Here is a 22,773-nt window from a genome sequence, read left to right on the forward strand (position 1 = left end):
ACTCTGAATATTGTGTGCTTTCAGAGAAAATGAGCTGCCCATCTCAAAATCAGGGAAACTTGCTGGTATTTTGTTTGGTTGGAGCTTGTTTTAACATATGCTACCAAGGACTAGCCCTGCTATTAGTATTGTGTGCGTGTGCACATACCAAAACCTGAACAGGTTCAGAAATGAAACAAAATGAAAGCTCTCAGGGAAGGTGCAAGGGAAAACAAGTTAGCATCCCTCATCAACCAAACGTGAAAATGTACTTCTGTAGGGCAAAGGGTGGAGAGCCTGTATGTGTAAGCACCATAAATATCTCAGAAAATATCACTGACTCAAGAATGTTCCTTGGGGCTGAGGTAAACTGACAATAAACCCACAGATCTCTAGTGGGGGGTGGGTGTGGAGGAAGAATTCCACTGACTTGTAACTCTGACCCCACCTCCCTGTCACAGTTTCCTTAAGCATCATCTTTGTTCTCCTCTGTCATGAAGGTCTCTTGTGTTGAGGTGAGAGTAGATTGAGGTCAATGTAAGTGGCCTGGAGGTCTGTCGGTCTTTAAATCAATGGAGAGAAAGCATGGAAGTCCCAGTTGTGCCGTGCCTACTTTCTGAGAAAGGTCTGTGCAGAGTCAAGGTAAGGACCAACTGAAGTAACTAATGCGATAGTTCCAGGTCACAATAATTGTTCCTAAAACATACTGACCAGCAGGGGATATATTAAGACATAAACAAAGTAACCCTCTATTTGCCTACCTGTTGGCTTCTAATATGTGGATGAGAGTATCAGTTTGGGTCTGGAGACCTTGACAAAGGTCCGCCAAAATTAAGACAGCATCTACAGTAGCCAGTTAGATTTATGGCATCAGAGAGTTTGGGGGATAGATGATCCCAAGAAAGGATGGTTTGTGTGTGACAGCAGAGAGCCTTTGCAAGAACAAGAAGTGGCCACCTTAGTGTAACCAAACTGTGGTTGATATATGCTCCAGGGATAAGGGCATATCTGTGAAGAAATTCCAAGGCACACTGACTCATGTTCACTCAGCCAACGCAGACTGCCCATTGCAAATGCACAGCCTTCATGAGTAGCTATGTCCATCTACCTGTGGTTAGGTATGATGCCCATGCATGATGCCCATGTCCAGAATTCCTGGAACCTGCGAATAAGTTACATTATATGGTAAGGAGGGATTAAAGTTGAAGACGGAATTAAGGATTCAGCTGACCTTGACATGGAAAGGTTATCTTGGATTTTCCAGGCGGGTCCAATGTAATCACATGAGTCCTTACAAGTAGTAAAGGGAGGCGGAAGAGAAAGAACCAAAGAGATAGTTTCATGAGAGATTGACAATCCATTGCTGGCTTTGAAGATGGAAGAGGACCATGATTCAAGGAATGAAGGTAACCTTTAGAAGCAGAAGAAAAGAAAACCCCCTAAAGTCCCCAGAACAGTACAGCCTGCCAACACCTTGATTTTGACCCAGCAGGACCCATTTCAGACTTCTGACCTCAGGAACTACAAGTCAATAAATTTGTGTTGTGTTAAGCCACTAAGCTTATAGCAATTTGTTACAAGGGCAATAGGAAACAAATAAATTACCCAAAGAAAATGATCCTTAACATATCCCTAAATCTGTTTGGCTTGTGTTAGAGGGGATGAGGTGGGCAAGACAGGCCTCATGACAAAACCTCAGAGGGTCTGGGGGTAGGAGGAGGAGAGGAAGAGTGTACGTGGCATCCGTCACTGGCTTTTGTTCCCAGTCTAGTCGCCTGGGGAGGAACTCTTAGGTGTTACAAAGCAATCATTGAAATAACTGTTTTCAATAAAACCACCATAAAGCAGCAAGTGCAAAGAAGCATTGTATCGGAGCTCTGCTAGCAGGGTGTAACACAGGAGGGAACAGAGACCTGTCCACTGTGTGCTCTTGCCATGGAGTGGCTACAAAGGGCTATTGAACCTCAGAAAGGCTGCAGAGATGCCTGGCAGTGACTTGGACCATGGTGTCCAGGGTTTGTGGTGGCATAAATGGCAAAGCCCAGAAGATATGGTCATTTGCATAGTAGGTACATCGGGAGACCTAACAAGGGACAGCAATATACAGTGAAATGAAGTCTTGAAGAGGCAGCAATGCCCAGCATTTGCACTGTGATATTGGTCTTAATTATCCATGATCAGAGCTGAGCCCTCCTGGAAATCATTGAACAGAACTTTGTGGACGACTGATGGGCCTTCATGAATAGGTGAGAGGCAAGGCTGTCATTCTTCCTATGACCCTCTTTTAACCTAGTCTGAGTGGCCTGGGGTCTCAAGGTTTTTATTATAGTACCAAAGACTGTATAAATTTATAGGCACAAAAGAAAACAGAGAATTAAGTGATGACATTCAGACAAGGTAAAACTTTCCTGGGAACTTTGTATCTGGTACTACTAAAATTTTTATATATGGTATCTAAACCAGATTTAAGCCTAAGGTAAAAGAGCTGTGAGGCAAATATTCTAAATTGCTTTGTTACCAATTGTTAGCAGAAAAATTTTCATAGACTGTGCCTTCACTGATGTGGTATCAGCCCAACAGAAACTCATATTGGCAAATGAAAGGCATAACATTCTAACTTAGAACCTACGTCCTGGAGAAGTCAGATGTTTAACATCAAGAGAGGATGTGTTCTTATTTTTGTATGAGAGCAGTTTCCAATAAAAGGGGATTAAGACATGTTCCTAAGAAGGGTGTCCTCTAGCGCCCTCTAGCTTTAGTAACTTCATACAAAAGAGCACACAGAGGGAAGGGGGTCTTGCCGCATCCGGGGAAGAGCATTGTGTATACCTCTTCCTGAGCTCTGTGTCCACATCATTCTGCTACAAGGCACCAAGAGGCCACAGCTTATCTCCTTCAAAGTGTTTTCTCAGTTGATACCGCCAGTATTGCTGATGATTTTTCCCCCTAGTCCTACATGCACAAATTGTCCTTTTTGTTAGAAGCTTCTCTGGATTCACTCCTGGAGATCTCCTGCCCTCTCTGTTTGCTTTGCCATGTGTGTTAAGTAAAACCCCTGCCATTTACTTTGATGAGATTCAAGTGTTCCTCTCAGGGAGAAAAGGAAAGCCTGTGATTTGACAAGATGAATAGAAAAAAGCAGAGATTGGTTGTGTTTAATCAGAGATCACACAAACCCCAAGCAAAATGAAGCTGAAAATACCCCTTTTCACTGATTCAAAGTCAAGTTCAGTTATAGGTTTGGGGCAGCTACAAATCCCAACCCATGAAGCAAGGTCTTTCTCCATGAGCTCATTCACCAGCTTAAACATACATATAAGTAGTTATTTGGAGCTTATTTTCTTCTTGTTAGGATTAAGCCAGTGGTGATTTTTCCTCAGTTTCACAGTCATTTATTGAAGTAGAAGAGAACAAGGAAAAATGAGAATGCAGTCAAAAGACTTGAGCTCGAGTCTAGAAACTTCTAGTTCCTGGCTGCATGACTGAAGAGAAATCGCTTAATCTTTTGAACCTCAAATTTCTGCTTCTGCAAACTACAGAAATCATTGCCTGTCTTACTGCCCTCACAAGACTGTTGTAAGGTACAAATGAAGAAAAGGCATGTGACTGGTGTGTCTTACACAATGCTATATAAATGTTGTTGTTAGCTAGATGCTATGAGTGAATCGAATACGTATAACTCGTGGTCAAGATGCTCAAGGAACCTACCATCTGAGAGGGGAGAACTGTGTAAAACTAACTTTGAATACAGCCAGATGTGATCACTGACACGGGGGCCCAAAGGACTCAGAGACATGGGGAACTGGCAGGTCATGAAACACAGGGCAGTGAGGTCCATACTGAACAATGGGCAGCTTTCCAGAGGGGCGGGGAGAAAGCATCTTGGTGAAGGAGCAGCATGACTAGAGGTGCCCAGACTCTGCTTCCTGGTTCTCAGGGAGACGCTTGCAGCAGGAGCAAAGGTGCTTCGCGTGGAGGGGCAAGGCCATCAGGAGGTGGTCTAGAACCCTAGAACTGGAGAAGCCAGAAAATATTAGCTATATTGACAGGAGTGTGAGTTGAGCTCCAGGTCCTGATGTCCCAGAACAAAGCTTAGTTTGAACTGCGAGGAAAGTTAATAAGGGCACCGAATTTTATCCCAGCGAAGTATCTTGTCCCTACTTTAAAACTTTTCCACATACCTGTTCTCTCCCAGAAACTGATCCTGAGTTGTGAGGGTTTTTTTTTTCCCTCCAGTAATTAGAGAGAATGAGTCTTCTCAGCTAATATCCCACTGGAATTTTGTGCTTTCTTTATATCCCTCACCAGGTTCAAGCAGAGGAAAGTTTATACTTTAAGGAAAGCCCAAGATGAACTGCAAATATTCCAGAAGTCACAGTCTATTATCTTCTCTGCTGCTTCTAAACAATGCATGCCAGTTAATTTCCCTGGCCTACACATGCTCTTTGGTACTGAGTATCCCTGTGGCCAAATGAGGCTTTGCTGCTGTCTCGCAGCTGAGGAGTGAACTGCTCTGTGCTCCGTGTACATTGTATTCTTCTTGCCCTCTGATCTCATTATCTGATACATCTGCACGCAGAACTGCACCCCCTCACACACATACACACGCTCTCACTCTGGGCCCGTCTCCCCTACTATAATAACTGGGTCCCATTCCTTGCCCCTCTTTGTAGTGTCATCATGGGGAAATGTTCTGTCAAAATGTGAACTTTCCCTGGGTGATAGGTATAAAGTCAGAATAAAGGTGTTATTTGTATGCGTTTTAGAGACATCTTACTCCTTCCAGAATTGCTCCCTTTGTGTAACACCCATTATTTTCTGCTCCTCAAATATTTTGATCTACTTGTTTATTTCTCCCCAGACAGATTTTTAATGTTTTAATATAAATAAACATGTTACAAAGTCGAGGGTCAACTGTCTTCTCAACCTGTTAAAAGATGCTCTTTTGTGTTCTTCTAGTAATTGTGTGCTGACTCACACTAAACACCTCTTTTAAAGTTCTCGGTATTTTTTACAGGGTTTAAAATCCTAAGCATAACTTTTATTAAATAGTGAGAATTTTAGCTTAGACAATGTAGAGTTCATATAACCAAAATATATATTTCTCAGGATTTATTTGCTTCATGTGTTACAAATGTGTAGATGTAAATCTAAAAAAAAAATTGTGGGTCAATTTAAACAAAACAGTATAAGAATTATTAAGCGTGAGAATTTTACATCACAATTTAAATTTTAGGACTTTTAAATTCTTTTTAGAAGAAATTCTTTTATAGCCTATAATCCTTACTTCCATGGACTATTTCATTTCCAGAGATATGGGAAATGTAGTAAATATAACAAAGAAAATTACAATATCACCATTAGAAAACCATCATGTGTTTGAAATAATATGTTCAAGATATTATTCCAGCTGATACTTGTCATGAAATTACTACAAAATTCAGATATCCAACACCCTCCATGTCTTCACCCCACAAAATGAATCAATTCGATGAAAAAAAAAAGTTCGACATCAAAATAGCCTTATTTGGCATCAAATGAAAGATTTTTAACAACCTTTCAATTGGAAATATCATTAACATCAAAGATTTGACGTTCTTGTCACTTAAAATGAAGATAAAATAATTATATTGTTTAATGAAACACTCTCTGTAACTTGACTGACAGGATCTACCTAAAATATTTTAATTGCTCTTTGAGATGGGAAGTCTCAGCATGTGAGCCCTTCTGTTTTCCATGGCACACAGGGTGCAATAATAGATAAGAGAGTGAAATACTGCAAATAATGACATTTAGCTTAGCAGATCTAGGACAAAGAGTAAAGAAAGAAAGCCAAGAAGGAAATCTTCTGGCTGCAACTACTTCCTGCCAAACAATGTAAGAAGCATGTTTTCAGAAGAAATGCTTAACTTCTCTAGATTAGAAGCTCCCTGTGGGCAATAACTGACTCTATCTTGTTCATTATTGTGTTTCCTGAGTTTCCTGGAAAAGTGCCTGACACATGAGTAGTAACTGGTAAATGTTTGTTGAGTGAGTAAAATGAAAAAATTTAAATGAATGAATGAACTTTATTGCTGCAACGTGTTTGGAGAAAAATGTAAGTGAGAAACAATAGTGAGATAAACCAGAAGATTTAATGGTTTGAATACTTATTCATTCAACAGTTAATTATTGAACAGATGAACAGATAAAGAAGGTATATACACACACACACACACAATGGAATATTGCTTAGCCACAAAATAGAATGAAATCCTGCCATTTGCAACAACAAAACAAATAAAGGAAAAATGAGACAAACAAAAACAGCAAACCCTTAACTACAGAGAACATACTAATAGTTACCAGAGGACAGCTGTGGAGGGATGGGCGGAATACATGAAGGGGATTAAAAGTACACTCACCATGATTAGCACTGAGTAATATACAGAATTGCTGAGTCCCTATATTGTACACCTGAAACTAATATAACACGGCACATTGACTAGACTGGAATTAAAATAAAATTAAAATTAAAGATTAAAATTTTTTAAACAGGCAGAGGAACTAAATATATATTTTCCAAAGAAGGCATACAAATGGCCAATAGGTACATGAAAAGTTGCTCAACATCACCAATTATCAGGGAAATGAAAATCAAACCACAAGGAGGTATCACCTCACAGCTGATAGAATGGCTATTAACATCAAAAAGACAAGAAACAACAAGTGTTAGTGAGGTAGGCAGTTTTGGTGGGAATGTAAATTGGTGAAATCACCATGGAAAACAGTATGGAGGTTCCTCAAAAAATTAAAAATAGTAATATCATATTATCCAACGATTCTGCTACTAGATATTTACCCAAAGAAAATGAAAATACTCATTTAAAAAGATATATGCACCATATTCACTGCAGCATTATTTACAATAGCCAAGATATGGAAGCAACCCAAGTGTTTATCCATAGATGAATGGATAAAAATGTGGTATATATTAGAAGCAATGAAATATTACTCTGCCATAAAAAATAATGAAATCTTGCCATTTGTGACAATATGAATGGACCTAGAGGGTATTATGCTAAGTGAAATAACTCAGACAGAGAAAGACAAATGCTATATTATTTTGCTTATATGTGGAATCTAATAAACAAATGAACAAACAAAAAACAAAACCAGACTCATAAATACAAAGAACAAACTGGTGTTTGCCAGAGAGAAGGAGGTTGGGGAATGTGAAAAGTAGGTAAAGAAGATTAAGTACAAACTTTTGGTTATAAAATAAATAGTCACAGGGATGAAAAATACAGCATAGGGAATATGGTCAATAATATTGTAATAAGGTTGCACACTGATAGATGATGACTAGATTTATTATGATGATCAGTTCACAATGTGTACAAATATAGAATTACTGTGTTGTACACATGAAACAAATATAATATTGTATGTCAGTTATACTTCAATAAATACCAATAAAAATAAAAACAAATATTGAGATCATTTATCTCCACCTAGTCCTAGATTAAAAGAAATATATAAAGGAAGCTCTTTAGACAAAAGAGAGTTCTTCAGGAAAAGAAAATAATATGAAACTACATTGAAGATGGCACAGGTTGATGGAATTTACATGTTCTAAAATGCTTTCATTTTTCAGGAAATGTAAAAATACTAATTCGTATTGAAACTTATAAATTGAGGACACAAGTTGTAATTTTTTTAAGTGTTTTTTTTTTTTGGAGAGAAAGAGAGTGTGAGCAGGGGAGGGACAGAGAGAGAGAGAAGAGAGAGAGAGAGAGAGAGAGAGAGAATCCCAAGCAGGATCCTCGCTGTCAGTGCAGAGCCCCACATGGGGCTTGATCTTACGAACTGTGAAATCATGACCTTAGCCAAGATCGAAAGTGGACTGCTTAACCAACTGAGTCACTCAGGTGCCCCTACATGTTGTAATTTTAAGATAACCATTCAAAGATAGTAAACAAATGTAAAAACAAATAACTAATCAGTGAGGAAGAAACAGAATAACAAAAATATAATATTAATAAAAAGAAGACCAATAAAAGAGAAAAAGGAACAGAAACAGATGGCAAATAGATAAAAGAGGGGTGGTAGATTTAAACACAGCTGTATCAGTAGTTACATCAGATGTAAATGTACTAAATATTCCAATTAAAAGACAAATTTTTCAGACTGGATAAAAATGCAACTATATGTGAATTACAAATCAAAGATGTGAAACAGAAGAATAAAGAATGATAGAAAAATCAAAGGAGGAAAAACTCTATACTAGGTATGATTACTTAATTTTATGTATCAGCTTGACTGGACCACAGGCTGTCAGATTAAACATTATTTCTGGTTATATTTGTGAGTTTTGTCCATAGCAGTTTTGTTACCATTAGAAAAGTTAATTTTACATTTTATTTGACAATGCAAAGAGCAAAGAATAGTCAAAATAACCTTGAAAAAGAAGAAAAATGTTAGAAGGTTAGAATCTGTACATTACTAACTATCACGACATTACAAAGCGACAATAATTAAGAGTATGTGAAATTGACCAGACATGAGAAGGCAAGATAAACAGACCCATGGAACAGAACATAGTATCCAGAAACTAATCATACATTTATCGTTATTTGACTTACAATAAAGGTAACAAGGGTAACAACAAGTGTAACAGGGAAAGGATGATCTTTTCAAAAACAGTACTGGGTCAATTGATACACATGTGGGAAAAAAGTGAACAGAGTTCTGCATCATATCATACTCAAAAATAAATTCCAGATGAATTGTAGATCTAAAGGTGAAATATAAAACAATAACACTCTCAGAGATGAGAACACAATTACTTTATGATCTAGGGTAGATAAGACTTCTTAAATGGGACACTAAAAGCACTTTCAAATGATTAGTAAGTTGGGTAACATTAAAATTAAGAACTTTTATTCAACAAATGACATCACTAAAAGTGTGAAAAGGCACCTACAGCGTGAGAGAAGACATTAATTTGTATATTTGCATACATATACCTGATAAAGAACTGATATCTAGAATATATAATACATTCCTACAAACCATTAAGCAAAAGACAATACAGAAAAATGGGCAAAACATTTGAAATAAGCACTTAAGAAAAAGTTATCCAAATGGCCAACAAACACATGAAAAAGTGCTCAGCCTTGTGAGTCATCAGAGAAATACATATTAAAACCACAATAAAAATAACTACATACCCAACCAAATCACTAAAATGTAAAAGACTGACAAACTCAAGAGTTGGTAATGCTGTGGAGTAAATGAAACTTTACTACTCTGTTGGCAGGAGTATAAATTAGGACAATCGCTTTGGGAAAATGGTTGGCAGCAGGTACTGAAGCTGAACACATGCATATCCAATGAATCAACAAGTCCATTTGAAGTATATATTCTATAGAAATGTGAACATAAAAGTCATGTACAAGAATATTATAGAGTTTTATTCATAAGTAAGAAAACCCAGAACGAATTATTAAGAGAAGAATACCTATTAAGAGAAGAAAGAATAAATGCATTGTGGCATGTCCACAAAATGGAATACTATACAGCAATGGAAATGAATGAGCTACTACTAGGGCCGTCAATATGACTCTCACAAAAATAACATTGAGTGAAAAACACCAGACATAAAGGAGTACATATTGTATAATTCCACCTGTAAAAGTTCAACAGCAGGCATCAACCCACGGTGTTGGAAGTCAGGATAGTGGTTATATTTGAGGAGGAGTGGGTAGATAACCAGGAAGAGACACAAAAGGAGGCTCCAGAGGGCTGGTAAGGTTCCATTTATTATCTCGGATCATAATTCATGAGTACATTTGTTTTGTTTTGTTTTGTTTAATTTTGTTTAAATGTTTATTTACTTTTGAGAGAGAGAGAGTGCATAAACAAGAGAGGAACAAAGAGAAAGGGACAGAAGATCCAAAGCAGGCTATGCACCGACAGCAGCAAGCCTGATGTGGAGCTTGAACTCATGAACCAAGATATCGTAACCTGAGCTGAAGCTGGATGCTCACTCAACTGAGCCACCCAGGTACCCTAAGTATATATGTTTTGTGATAATTAATCAATATAGTAGACAGTATTGATGTCTCACCCAGATCCCCTTTACTGAATCTATCCTTTCCTCAGCTGATGTAAGTGGTGGCTACTAGTGGTTCACAAGCTACATGCTTGTTCTGAGAATTAACCTTGGCCAAAGGAGGTGGCTCCCCTTGGAAATACTCTCTAGGTCATGCCTTACTCTACAGGTGATCCACGGCCAATGGTGAATGATATGGGAGTGCAAAAGTTCAGCCCCCTTTCCTGAGGAGCCATTAATACTCCAGAGCTCCCCCTGGGATCATAATAAGGCTAGACTATAAATGAACCTGTATTCTTCCATTGGGAGACAGTTCCCTATGGGCCTTTCACATGTCTGCACATCTTATAAAATAGAGGCTGAATGCCTTTGTTCTGCATCATCCTTACAAGGATGTCTATATACTAAATAGCCTTGGAAGGTAAAAATAGCGTCTCTCTGGAGCAGAAGGTAGGTTTGTTTACTGTCCAGTATAATAAAGGTAATATCTCCTTCAAGGACAAAGTTCAGACAGGTTACTGCCCATTATAAAAACTTCGGAGGTCAGAGTCCTCTTGTGTAACATAATCCACTACTTGTGCAGCACAACCTGGCCCTCTTGTATCTCTTTGTGGAAATTATGGCTCAGGAAACCAGTACAAATGCTAATATTCTTGTTGGTACTATTGCTGTCAGGAATAAAGCCCTTTATCTCTGACCTCGCATCTATGAAGCTATGGCCAGCTAATTTGTTAGCTTGCAAGTCGAGTCTAATTTCAGATCCTTCACACTTCTTTACATCTCCCACCTTTCCTGCTTCATTTGCTCTCTTTCAGGTCTTAGTTGAGAGTGTTCCCTCAATAAATCACATGCATAAAAATCCCCATCTCAGGTTCTGCTTCTAGGAACCCCATTCTAAAACAAGATAGCTGTAGACTTATAATCTGGGCACTTTAGTATATGTACTCCCTACTTCTATTTTAAAAAACAGTTCATATAAATATAAAAAGTAACTGTGGCTACAGTGTGGAACATGGATTACAGTAGGGGGAGATTGGAGTAAAAAGGACCTATTGAAAGGCTATTACTAGAGAAAAAAATTACTAGCTGATAATCATCCTAAAAAAATAAAGTCTGTTACTGGAGCCAAGTTAGGGAAAACTAACATCTGACCTAGGGCAGCAGCAGAGAAAATGGGGCAGATTTGAAATATATTTAAACGGTGGGATACAGGGATGATATACAAAACATTTAACAACTAGTGTGCACAGATGTTAACTCATCAGAATGGATACCAACCATAAACCACTGCTATGGCAGAACTGGTGCCTACAGGCAGAATATCATCAGGCATGGGCAGATGGATAGAACTGGATATCCAGCCCGAACTCAACTGGTGAGAAATTAATTGAGATGCCTCCCTCTAAAGTTTTCAAGCTTAGTGACATGCAGAATAATGTGCCTTGAATTGATATGGGTAACATCACTTCTACTTACATGATTGATTATTTGATTTGATTTTGGCATGAATGATTCCCAAATCTCTCCAGCTCTTCTGAAGATCAGAATTATCTCAGTATCTGATTCTGCACACACAATTTAGAATGAGAGGTGTTTTCCATTTTTAAAATATTTTTAAAATCACACCAATTAGAAGCCATAAAGAAAGGAATGTAGACCAATAAAGTAAGCCAGTTTGACAGATGATGTATCACTTTTAATCACACAGCACATGCGGCTGCCAATTGCTATTTTTTTCTGCTAAAGCGCACTTTACAAATCATTTGACTTTTTCACAGATCTTCCTAAGGTAGCATAAAAGCAGCTGGATTTTATGAAGTGAGACTCTGAATGGCTAATTCAGTCTTTTACCATATATCCCCTTTAATGCAAACAGCTCAGAATTAACTTTCCTTAAATGATTAAGAACTATGGCTTTCCATCTTCCCTTCCCCATAATTACCAGTATCTTTTAAGGAGGAAAGTGTGTTTTCTGTTCATTAATGGTAATACTACCTAGGCAGACCAATCAGTAAGTCCATGATCCGGCAGTCACTGTGGAAGCCAAATTACCCTCTACCAGGACAAAATCAATTAACACCACTAGGGATGTCATTATTGTCACATTATGTCACCCGATAGTCTCCAGGGCCTATAAGTGATTTAAATTTGTTCTTACTGCTATGATTCGTGTGTGTGTGTGTGTGTGTGTGTGTGTGTGTGTGTATGCGCGTGTTGGACAGGGGAGGGATAAGCTTCACACTGACAAAGGAGATTTCCATTAGAGGGAAATTAATTTCACAACAGAAAACTGCAAGCCACAGTTTCAGGTCTTTGGGAGAAAATTATACACTTGCCTAACTCTGAGGCCTAAATGATTTCTTGTACTGAAGTGTGTTTTAAAGATCTGCTTAAACAAAAGCCATGTTGGCCAGAGTCATGAGGCACTTGCCTCAATGCAGAGTAAGCCAGGGGCTGGAAATCTATCAAAGCGTAATGCTACATACACAGCACTCAGAAATCCAAGAGTCCAAAGTTGCTGTCTTCTCATAAAATCAACTGGCTTCCCATCAAGAAAGATAGAAAAAGTCCAGTTTTGCAAAGTTAGACACTTGACGTGTCAGAAAAGAGGGTGAAATGCCCTAAGTGTGTCTGGCAGAACTGGATGCCGTTTGCGAAGGCCAGAATTCGCGCTTTGAATTCCGCCAACGCATCACGGGCAGAGAGGTGGATAGTTTGCACCTTCAAGAACTGTTCCAATTGCTTAGCCTGAGGTTTGGTCGGCTCAGCAGCCAGACACTCGGAAGAAAAACTGCATTTGACATCATTCTTTTCTGACAGTTGTCTTTTTCTTCACCATCTCCTTAACTTCTCATCCCTGGCGGTGAATATTAAATGGGATCTGAGTTGTTTGTTTTTATTACTGTCGTTGCTATTAGAACAGAATACAAAATTCCCCAGTAAATTAAGCAGAATGTTTTGAAATGGCTGGCTTCCTTTTTTTAAAAGTAGACCCAACTTCTGTATTTTGGCCTCCATCAGGGGGTATTTAATTAAGTCTATTCTGTCTAACATGATCTGATGTCATTGTACAAGGATATGTTCTTTGTTAGCAGCACTCTTAGTTTCAGACTCCTCTGTGTATTTGAAACCATGGTAACAGAGCAGTAAGCTAAAGCCAATGAGATAATGAGATATTCTCATTGTAATTGTGTTTCATGAGGGCACAAGATCCCACGGGTGGTATCTGACTGTCTTACAACTGCTAACAGAATTTAAGAAGCAGACATATATTAGCATGGTACCGTTTTCCATAACAGCCATGTAAACATTTGTGACATGGCATTTTTAGCTGTTTCCAGCACATGAAAGTATGTAATGTGCATTTATGTCACAAAAAGCCACACAATTAATGAATATCAATATTTAAAAATCCTTAGAACTTCAAGGAACTTCAGATTTGAAATGCACCAAGCAGGCTGTGGGGATGCTGTTTTGCATTATAATTATGAGCTGGGCTATGGTTTATGAGGGGAGGAATCCATCAAAGCAAAGAAAAAGAGAGCAGCTAGCCCTCCTTCACCTCCCAAGCAACCCTCATGCACCTCCTGAAGGAGGAGACAAAACCGATGCCAAGCAGGGTTCCCTGTGTTTTTCTGAGGAAGAGCCAAGTTGGGAGTTTCTAAAAGCATTTTACCTTGAAAAGGCGGGGGGGGGGGAAACATTTGGAGAATAAAACCAGGATGTTTACAAGCCATCTCCTTTGCTGACCTGAAATCAGAAAGGAAAACACCTCACTTGTGAGTCGCTTCTCTTCTGTCACTGTTTGAAGTTTCCCCACAGTTTTCATTCAAGCTGCAGATTTTATGTACAAGTCGCTGAATCCATGTTCTCCATCCTGATGAGGTTGCCCTAACAGGCATGGTGTCTTTTAATAAATAATTTAAGACCAAAAAGAGAAAGCACAACATAGAATGATCGGTTGATTTAAGCAGGGCGAAGACTTCCTCTTCATGTCACCAGGCCTCCCGCCAGGAGCCCCGCTCTAGAAAAGAGCTGACCTGAGAATGTACGTTTTGTCAGCTTTGTGACGCCGATGACTCGTGGGACAGGGATGATCCAATACAGCAGAACTTTAGAGACAAGGAGCCCCCTTGCTTTCCACCGCACGGACAAGCGGTGTCACTTTTTGGCTTTTCATATGTGCCGCTGCCATTTCTAAAATGTTTTGGCATAGGGAGCTAAACTGGTGTGAAAACCGTGTTGACAGAGAAAGGGGAGTTGGTTTTTTTGAAAGTCATTCAAGTGCCTACAGCATTGGGGCAGGGGGAGTTCTCTCTCAAAACGTCAGCAGTGCCACATTCATCTTTGAACGTCACTTGAAGACAGGCAGTTGTTTCTTCTGCTGTGTGTGTGTGTCAGAGAGAGACACAGAGACAGAGAGACAAACAGAGAGACCTGCACATGTGTAGTTGGGAAACGAAATCCGTGCCATAAGTGGTCACACAGAAAGAACACGTCACAGTGGTGGAGAATATGGTCTTTGTCTCTGTGAGATACGAGTGGCCTCATCACTCATGGCTGCTGCAACAAAACTAAACCAGAAGTGGGTAATGAGGCCACCCCTACTGCGGGTAGATAACTTCTATATCTGAGCTGTCACGACCCATTAGGTCCTCACACTGCCTCTTCTTGTATGTGTCTCCCAGCCAGCTCTTTGGACCATAGAGTCTTTTTTATTATCGTTCTACAACTGAAAGGGGGAGATCTTGGTTTCTTTAAAACCTTTCTTTCTTGTTCTTGACAAATAGGAAATGGTTGTCAGGTTTGAAAGCTCCCTCTGGGCGCCATGTTGAAAGGTTCAGTGAAAACTAGAGTTGACAACATTCGCAAGAGTTTGTTTTAAAGTAGCCAAAATTATGGCAAAATGGCTCTACTTGTGTGGACTTTGAAATGGGTTACCGCATTTTAATCCAGGTAAGTTTTTTTGAGTTTTTTAGTGGGCCTAGCCTATTCCTAGGTTTATAGGATGGGACAAGAAATAAGGGATCGAATGTATTTTTAAAATATTGGAATCACATAGGTATCACTTATAAAACAGATTTTGTAATTTACATTCTTCAATTTCAAGTCTTTTAACACCATAATTTAGCATGAGAATAGCAGATGTCCACAGAAGTTGATTCTATTTTGTCTAAATGATAGCCAGAGGCTGGAATTGATTTTTTTCCCCCTTTACATCTCCTGCCTTCTATCCTGACTGGAGCCAACACTTCTGGGTTTTAAAAAAGGGTTGAGGCTAAGGAGATGCATGTGTGTTGTGGGGGGCGGGGGGGGGGCGCACAAAATCTGCATGTTACTAAGTGGAAGGAAGCAGGCAGAATGACGTGAAGGGGTAACTCAGAAATCCACAGCTTCCAGGCCTGTGGCCCCAGGTGCTGGGCAGAGAGTGAAGTGACTTCAGAGAAATATGATTGAGGCGATGGGTGGGCAATAAGCAATAATTGATTGCACGTGGGTAAAAGCTGCAACGTCTGCCTTTGGTAAGTGAGGCACAAAACAACACCTTTCCATGTCCCCACCACAGAATTTCAGAGGCTGGGGGCGCTGTAGGAGAAGCATCCACCCAGTTCCTTATTAAGTGAGAGAACCTGCCATATTGGCCCACGGTACCTCCCAAGCAGGCTGAGGCCTCTAACATGACTGGGAACAAAGCCAGCTGTTTCTGCAGACAGGGGTTAGTGGTGCTTGGAGAGGAAATAGCCATCGGGGCCAGAATAAACCATGCTAGCCCTGGGAAGGTGGGGGAGGTGGGGGAGGAAGAGCACAGGGCTTTGAGGCCCAACAAACCTCCTTCAGGTCCTGGTTTCTCTGTTTAAAAGGGGGGTGAATGTCACTTGCAAAGACATAAACATAAACAGTATCTACTTCACAGTAAGACCTGTATGAATATACATATGAATAGGGTATTTATAAAAGTGACTAGTGCAGTCCAGGAAGTTTCTTCCTTCCTCCTGGGGGGTGGGGGGGGGGTGGGGAAAAGGCAGTAACAGGCTCCATGGAGCTGCCATGAGGATCAAATGAGAAAATGTATATGAAGGACCTTGGCAATGCTAAAATACCCCATAAACGGTAGTTAAAAGAATCTTTAAATGTATTAAATGTAACTTAGGCATGTAGATAAATATATTTATAAACATAACTGCCACATAGTCTTTCAAACTTCTATTTCCTATCTTTCACTTGAAAAAAAAAAGACTAGAAAATCCACAATAAATAAGCAAAACTTTATTTCTTAAACAATGAGTGATTAGAAGAATAAACTTGAGATGCTTTCAGCCCCCCTCCTTTGAGTCCATCACTGGGGAGCCCAGGGACAGGGCTGCAGATGTTTTGCCCCTTTTGGTAGCTCTAGCAGAGGCTAAGGGCAAAATGGTGAAAGGGGTGGGGGATGGGTCTCAAACTCAAAGCACTTTTCATCCAGGGATTGGCCTAAAAAGCCACACTTTTTGATGCGGGAGGATCTGACAAAAACGATTACATATGAGGTGTACTTACGCAGTCTTGAAATGAAAGACACGTTTTAATTCAAGTCAGAATTTGGTTCTAAGTTGTTAGAATTTCTACTGGAAAGATCTGAGTAGTGATTTTTCATGTGCGAAGAATGAGAAGCTTTGCCAGAACTGCCCCCAGATGCTTCCACCTTCTTCCCCATCGGTCACAGAGCATCAGAACCTTCCCCCAACAGATTTAAGCATTTTCAGAATAAGCAAACAATTGAGTAGAGTCCAAAGGCCCTGCCCGTACCCTTGCCCTGGCTGACTGTCTGAAATCCTCTGTCACTAACTCATTTGAGCCACATGGGCATTAACGGTTGGCTGGTAGAGGGAGAACTTACTCCTGGCCTCATCAGTATCTGCAGGGCAAATAGACATACAGGACATACAGGACAAATACAGGACATACAGGACAAATAGAGCCGGACTTGGGGAAAGGATTTCTGATCTGGGAGGGCAGGGCCATTCTCCAGCATTCAGTAGGGTAAGAACCAGAGAGAGGCAAAAAGAAAGTCACCAATTTGTGTCCCAGTTTTGTCCTCCTTTGTTCTCACCCGTTCTTACCTCAGGGGCTGAATACTTTGATTATGCTACAGAAGTATTCCAACTCCATTTAAGGACAATGCATATGTCACTCTATAACTGTTCTTCCCCCAACACAAACAAATCTGTCTAGTAGAAAACTCTAAACTGTGACTGCCAACCAGTCTTCCAAACTGAAAATTGGAAAGTGCTTCCTCAAACACATAGCTTCAGCAGTTGAGGAGCTGAGTGAGGCGGGCCTAACAGGAGCACATTATGCTTGAGTAGGAGAACTCAGAGCTGGCCGGAGTACCTTCTCAGGGTGGTAGGGAGGCTCTAGCTCATCGGTTGAGTTCCTCTCTTTCTGAGCAAAGCTAGACATGTAAGTAGTTCTTGAAGGCACTTTTAAGACTGGCCTTTCCAGCAGACCATCAGCTCCTCAAGGGCAGGGACAGAATCTGTTTTGTTCACTGTTGGATCTCCAACAACTAGCACAAATACTGAGCACAAAGCAGGAGCTCAATTTGTTGAATGAATAATAAACGAATCAACAAATATCTGACCCTAGGCATCTCTTTTTTTCTCTTCTTTTCTTGCAACTCCAAGAGCAAGTTCAAAGTCTGCTATTATTTTGCTACTTTTCCATCCTTCTTTCTCTCTTTTTTATGGACCCAGTTTCTCTCTTCTTTTTTTACTCTCTGCTGTTCCTTTTTTTTTTTAATGTTTATTTATTTTTGAGAGAGAGAGAGACAGAGCATGAGCAGAGAGAGAAGGAGTCAGAATCCAAAGCAGGCTCCAGGCTCTGAGCTGTTGGCACAGAACCCCACGCGGGGCTCGAACCCACAGACCGAGAGATTATGACCTGAGCCAAAGTCAGACACCTAACCGATGGAGCCACCCAGGCGTCGCATTCTCTCTGCTGTTTCTAACCCCCCGGGGTGAAAACTGCCAGCTTCTCGCTGAGCAGCTACAAGTGGAGTGTGTGAACCCACCCATGTTCCTATGTTGCTCAGAGCGTCAGTCGGCCCGACGTTTCCACTCAAACCCTCTGCAAAGCCATAGGGCTGAAGCCATCACACACGTGCAACTGATTAGAGCTACACACACTGCACACCACATTCATCTTGTGAAACTTCAGCTCCAGCCAGCTACAACAACCTAGGAGATTACCATGGCAAAGAAAATTATTTTCTTTAAGTGAAGGCTGGTTGACCACCACAGTGTGGTCAAAATAACTCATTTTTTTCCCCTTAAGAAGCACTAACTCAAATGTGACAAGGACGTGTGCTCACATTCGGCCGACCCTGTCATTTTCCTGCTTCCAGCCTGGCCCCTGCAGGGAGCCGGGCTCTCCAGGTGCCTATCAAAAGAAAAGGGGCTTGAAAATTCACAGCCTCATTCTCCTAAAAATCCTGCACCAACTCCCTGATAGAAATGAAAACCCACCAAAAGGGAGTTTGAGGAAAATGCTTCCTTTTTAAAGTTCAAAACTAAAATTCATAAAAAATAGTCTTTATTCCAGACCCGGGATGTAGAATAGACTAGAGCTCAGCAAACTGAATGCATTCATTAGTGATTCTCAAGACCATAACTGAAGACACACAGCTTAATCTTCATGTTTGTTTGAAATAAAAACAGAAATCTTATGGAGAAAAAAAGCAAGTTTTACAATTTAAGTTCTGACTTAATGTACAAATTTTGAAAAATTAGAGAAATCCAGAGTTTCACAAATGTTAAATTACAGTATATGTTAATGCTTGATTTTTCCTTTAGAAACAAAATTCAACTTTTTATTACAGTATTATATTTAGTATTTTTCTGAAACATAATAGCATGTAGTCAATAAAATAATATGAATTTCTGAACTGAAACTGTTCATTAGCTGAATATTTTGGAATTGGGTGCTGAAGAAGTGCTTGATTATAATGATAAAGGACTGCAAACCTGTAGGGATTTACAGACATATTTCAGGTTATCCTAGAAGAGATTTCTAGTCCCAGTGTTATGAGCTTGTCTCAGACATTTTACAGTCATCTTGTGAAGAGCTCACTATAAATAGATTGCTTCTTGCAACTCCGATTCTTAGTGCATCTTGAAGAAAGAGCATAAAATAGAAGCATAGAATCTCGGAGCTGAATGGGAGATTCTCTTGTTAAACACATTAATTTCACAGATGAGGGGAAAAAAACCTAGAGAAATGAAATGACATGACCAAGGTCACCCAGCTAATGAGTGGACTCTAGCACGTTTTCTGACGTCAGTTTCAATTAGGTTTACCAATCATCATATTAAAACATATAAATGCTAGTTTAGAATTAACACTCAGCTATTGTTCTTTTGTTTCTTCTAAAAATCTCTCTTTTGTTGCTTTTAAAAACTTTCCACTCTTATTTTTTTTTTTAAAGTTTATTTATTTTGAGAGAGAGAGAGAGAGGGAGAGAGAGCATGCAGACATGAGTGGGGAAGGAGCAGAGAGAAAGGGAAACAATTCTAAGCAAGCTCACAGAGCCAGAGGTGGGCTCGAAACCACAAACTGTGAGATCACAACCTGAGCTGAAATGAGTCAGTCGCTTAACTGACTGAGCTACCCACGCGCCACTCCACTCTGTTTTTTAATATATTATTTTTAGAATATGTCTTTAGAACATTAATACAATAAACATTTGCATTTCATTTTACAGTTTTGAAACTTATTTGCTTAATAAATTTTTCTTTAATACTTGGGACAATGCCGTAGTATAGGAAATCTCTATAATCTTTGAGGAAAGTGAGGCTCAGAGAGGTTTAGGGACTTGCCCAGTGATACAGAGCACAGACAGTGCTAGAAAATGGCTGCTCTTTGAACAGAAGGATTTTAGTGAGTATAATTTGATGCCTGGGCATTTGGGGCAAATGTGAAAATTAAGCCAGAACTGAGGGTGTGAGAGGAGCTGAGAGTTGTTTCCATTCCTTGGTTATTCAACCGAACCACTCATGTAGGCCATGGCTGTGAAAGGACTTTGCAATGGAATTAAGGTTACTAATCAGCTGAACTCAATATAGGGCAAGTATCCCCAGGCCTCCGGGAGGGAGGGACAACCTAATCACCCCTAAGAGAAGAGGAAGGCAGACAGATGCCGCAGAGGAAATGTGAGGCTGAGGGAGGTTAGAGAGGTTCAGAATCTGAGAAGGATTCTACCTGCTGCTGTTGGCTTCGAAAATGGAGGCAAGGGACCAAGAGGCAAGAATAAGGGCAGGTTACAGAAGCTGCGGACGACTACCAGATGGCAACCAGCAAGGGAAAAGGGATCTCAGTCCTACAACCTTGTGGAACTGAATCCTGCCAGCAACGTGAATGAATGGGGAATCAGATTCATCTCCAGAGCCTCCACAAAGGAAAGCAAGTCTGCTGACACCCTGGCTTCAGCCTTGTGAGATGTTAAGCAGAGAAGCAGCTGAACCATGCTGTGCCCAGACTTCCAACCTACAGAACCGGGAAACAATAAAGTGGGTATTGTTTGAACCTGCTAAATGTGTGGTAATTTGGTGTAACATTAATAGAAAACTGACACAATGGAAATTCTGCTTTAATTTCTAAATTGTTTCAATCATTATGTTAGGAGCTTAGGGCCCTTCAGTTCTTTTCCTCCCAGGGGTTGTTACTGGCAGAGGATCTGCCCAAGGGTTGATAGCCACATGAAACAGGAAGCACTGTTTTATTAATCTGAGCAAGTGTTGTTAACTCTCTAGAAGCAGGGGTTTCCCAGGAGGCTCATATCCAGGAATATAGCTTAGGCTTGAGGTCAATTTGGAGCATCCCATGTCTTCTTTCCCTGAATTGAAAATAGGCTTACTGCTCTTCAGAAACTGGGGACAAAGGACTGAAAATATGACCACGGACCTGCCAAGCTCCTACTGCCAAGGGCAGGAGGGACATGTAGCCATTGAGAGCATAACGATACCACCTACTGGTGGTGGCCCAGTAAATGTTAGGCTCTTACCAGTCAGATTAGGCATTGCTGTTCCACTGGGGGAGACTGAGTTATGAATGGTTGGGATAGGAGAAGCACGTATTTCTTCTGTGAACAAGACTGAAATACGAGGAGAGGTAGAAAGGACTCTCCATACCATTTTACAGACTGAATGTTCTTTTTGGGTGGTCATGAGATGGAACAGAGAATGTAAAACTGTGAATAAGTACCATTTGGAATACTATGTCTGAAGCTGGCAGAGAGAGTTCCTTTAAAGCACTAAATCCCAGATGCTTTTAAAATAATTGTGATGACAGAAACAATCACTGGATATAAGAAAAGGAATAAAGAATTAGATCTTTCTCTATAAGTTTAGCATTTGATTCTCACATGTGTTTAAAATTCCTGACTGGTATAAAAATGGATCATTTGAGAGGAGTCCTTTAGGACGATATCAATATTCACTATTTTTGTCTCATGAATAAGAGTGAGGAGAAATTATGTTGAGTGGTGTAAAGCTGCGACCATTGGCAGAGTGGGGTTAGTGGTTGCTACAGGCACACTGAGAGAATTTGAAGAGCTGAACCATCAAATGAAGTCTGAAAAGTACGTGAAGGTTCAGCAGTGAGGGTGGAGGTGAGAGGGAGGTGGGACTGGGGAAGACTGAGTCCAGGAGTAAGTCGTCAGTTTTACAGCAAGGTGTTCAGAGGTGTCCCAGGCATGTGAGATTATCTAGGTAGTTGAATGGTGTTCCAGTATAAGTATATACAGCTGACCCTTGAACGACACAGGTTTCAACTACACAGGTCCACTTATACACAGATTTTTTTCCATAGATACAGTAGTACAATAAATGTATTTTCTCTTCCTTAGGATTTTCTTAATAGCATTTTCTTTTCTCTAGCTTACTTTATTATAAAAATACGGAATATAATGCATACAACATACAAAATATGTGTTAATAGACTATTCACGTTGTCAGTAAGGCTTCCAGTCAACAGTAGGCTACTGGTAGTTAAAACTTGGGGGACTCAAAAGTGGATTTTTTACTACACAGGGAGTCAACACTCCCAACCCCCACTTTGTTCTGGGGTCAACTATATTTGCAACTATAAATTGTTCTTGGTCCTTATAGTTGTCCAAATTTGAGAATATAGTACAATTGACCACATCTCAAGAATTCACTTGAGTTCACTCTCCTCTTGGTTTCAAGAAATAAGTTAACGAACCTCTCTCTTATCTTTACAGAGGGGACTGCAACTTGGTCCTTATCTCCCCTTCCTCTTATACTCCTTAGACATCCAGATGAAGATACTTAGTAGGCAGGTGGATAAACAGTCTAGAGTTGGACTGGAGATACACATGTGAAATGTGTCCATGTTTGGCAGTATTAATGTCATGGAGACGGAGAAAGTGAAGCTAGAGGAACTTGCTTGCTGTCAGTGGGGCTCTGGGCCCTCCTACATGTCTAGCAGAAAAGGAGAAACCAGGATTAGAAATGAGATAGGGCTTCCCTGAAGTAGGAAACACCAGGAGAATGATGTCACAGAAGACAGAGAAGAGTGGTTCAAGAAGGGTGTGCTTCAAAAGAAGAGTGTTCAGCAACATCAACTACTACTGACAGAGTAAGATGAGAATGGGAAATTGGCCAATAGCTTCGGCCAGATACAGGTGATTGGTGACATTGATA

At 40.1% G+C, this 22,773-nt stretch overlaps 1 protein-coding gene across 11 annotated transcripts in view; it reads right to left on the reverse strand.

Annotated features, from left to right (window-relative positions):
• The window catches only part of VEPH1 (ventricular zone expressed PH domain containing 1), a 759,919-nt gene that overhangs the window by 484,204 nt on the left and 252,942 nt on the right, over positions 1-22,773 (reverse strand). The gene's annotated exons all lie outside the window — the stretch shown is intronic.

The sequence above is a fragment of the Prionailurus viverrinus genome, chromosome C2 (genome assembly GCF_022837055.1).
Source record: "Prionailurus viverrinus isolate Anna chromosome C2, UM_Priviv_1.0, whole genome shotgun sequence".
Lineage (NCBI taxonomy): Eukaryota > Metazoa > Chordata > Mammalia > Carnivora > Felidae > Prionailurus > Prionailurus viverrinus.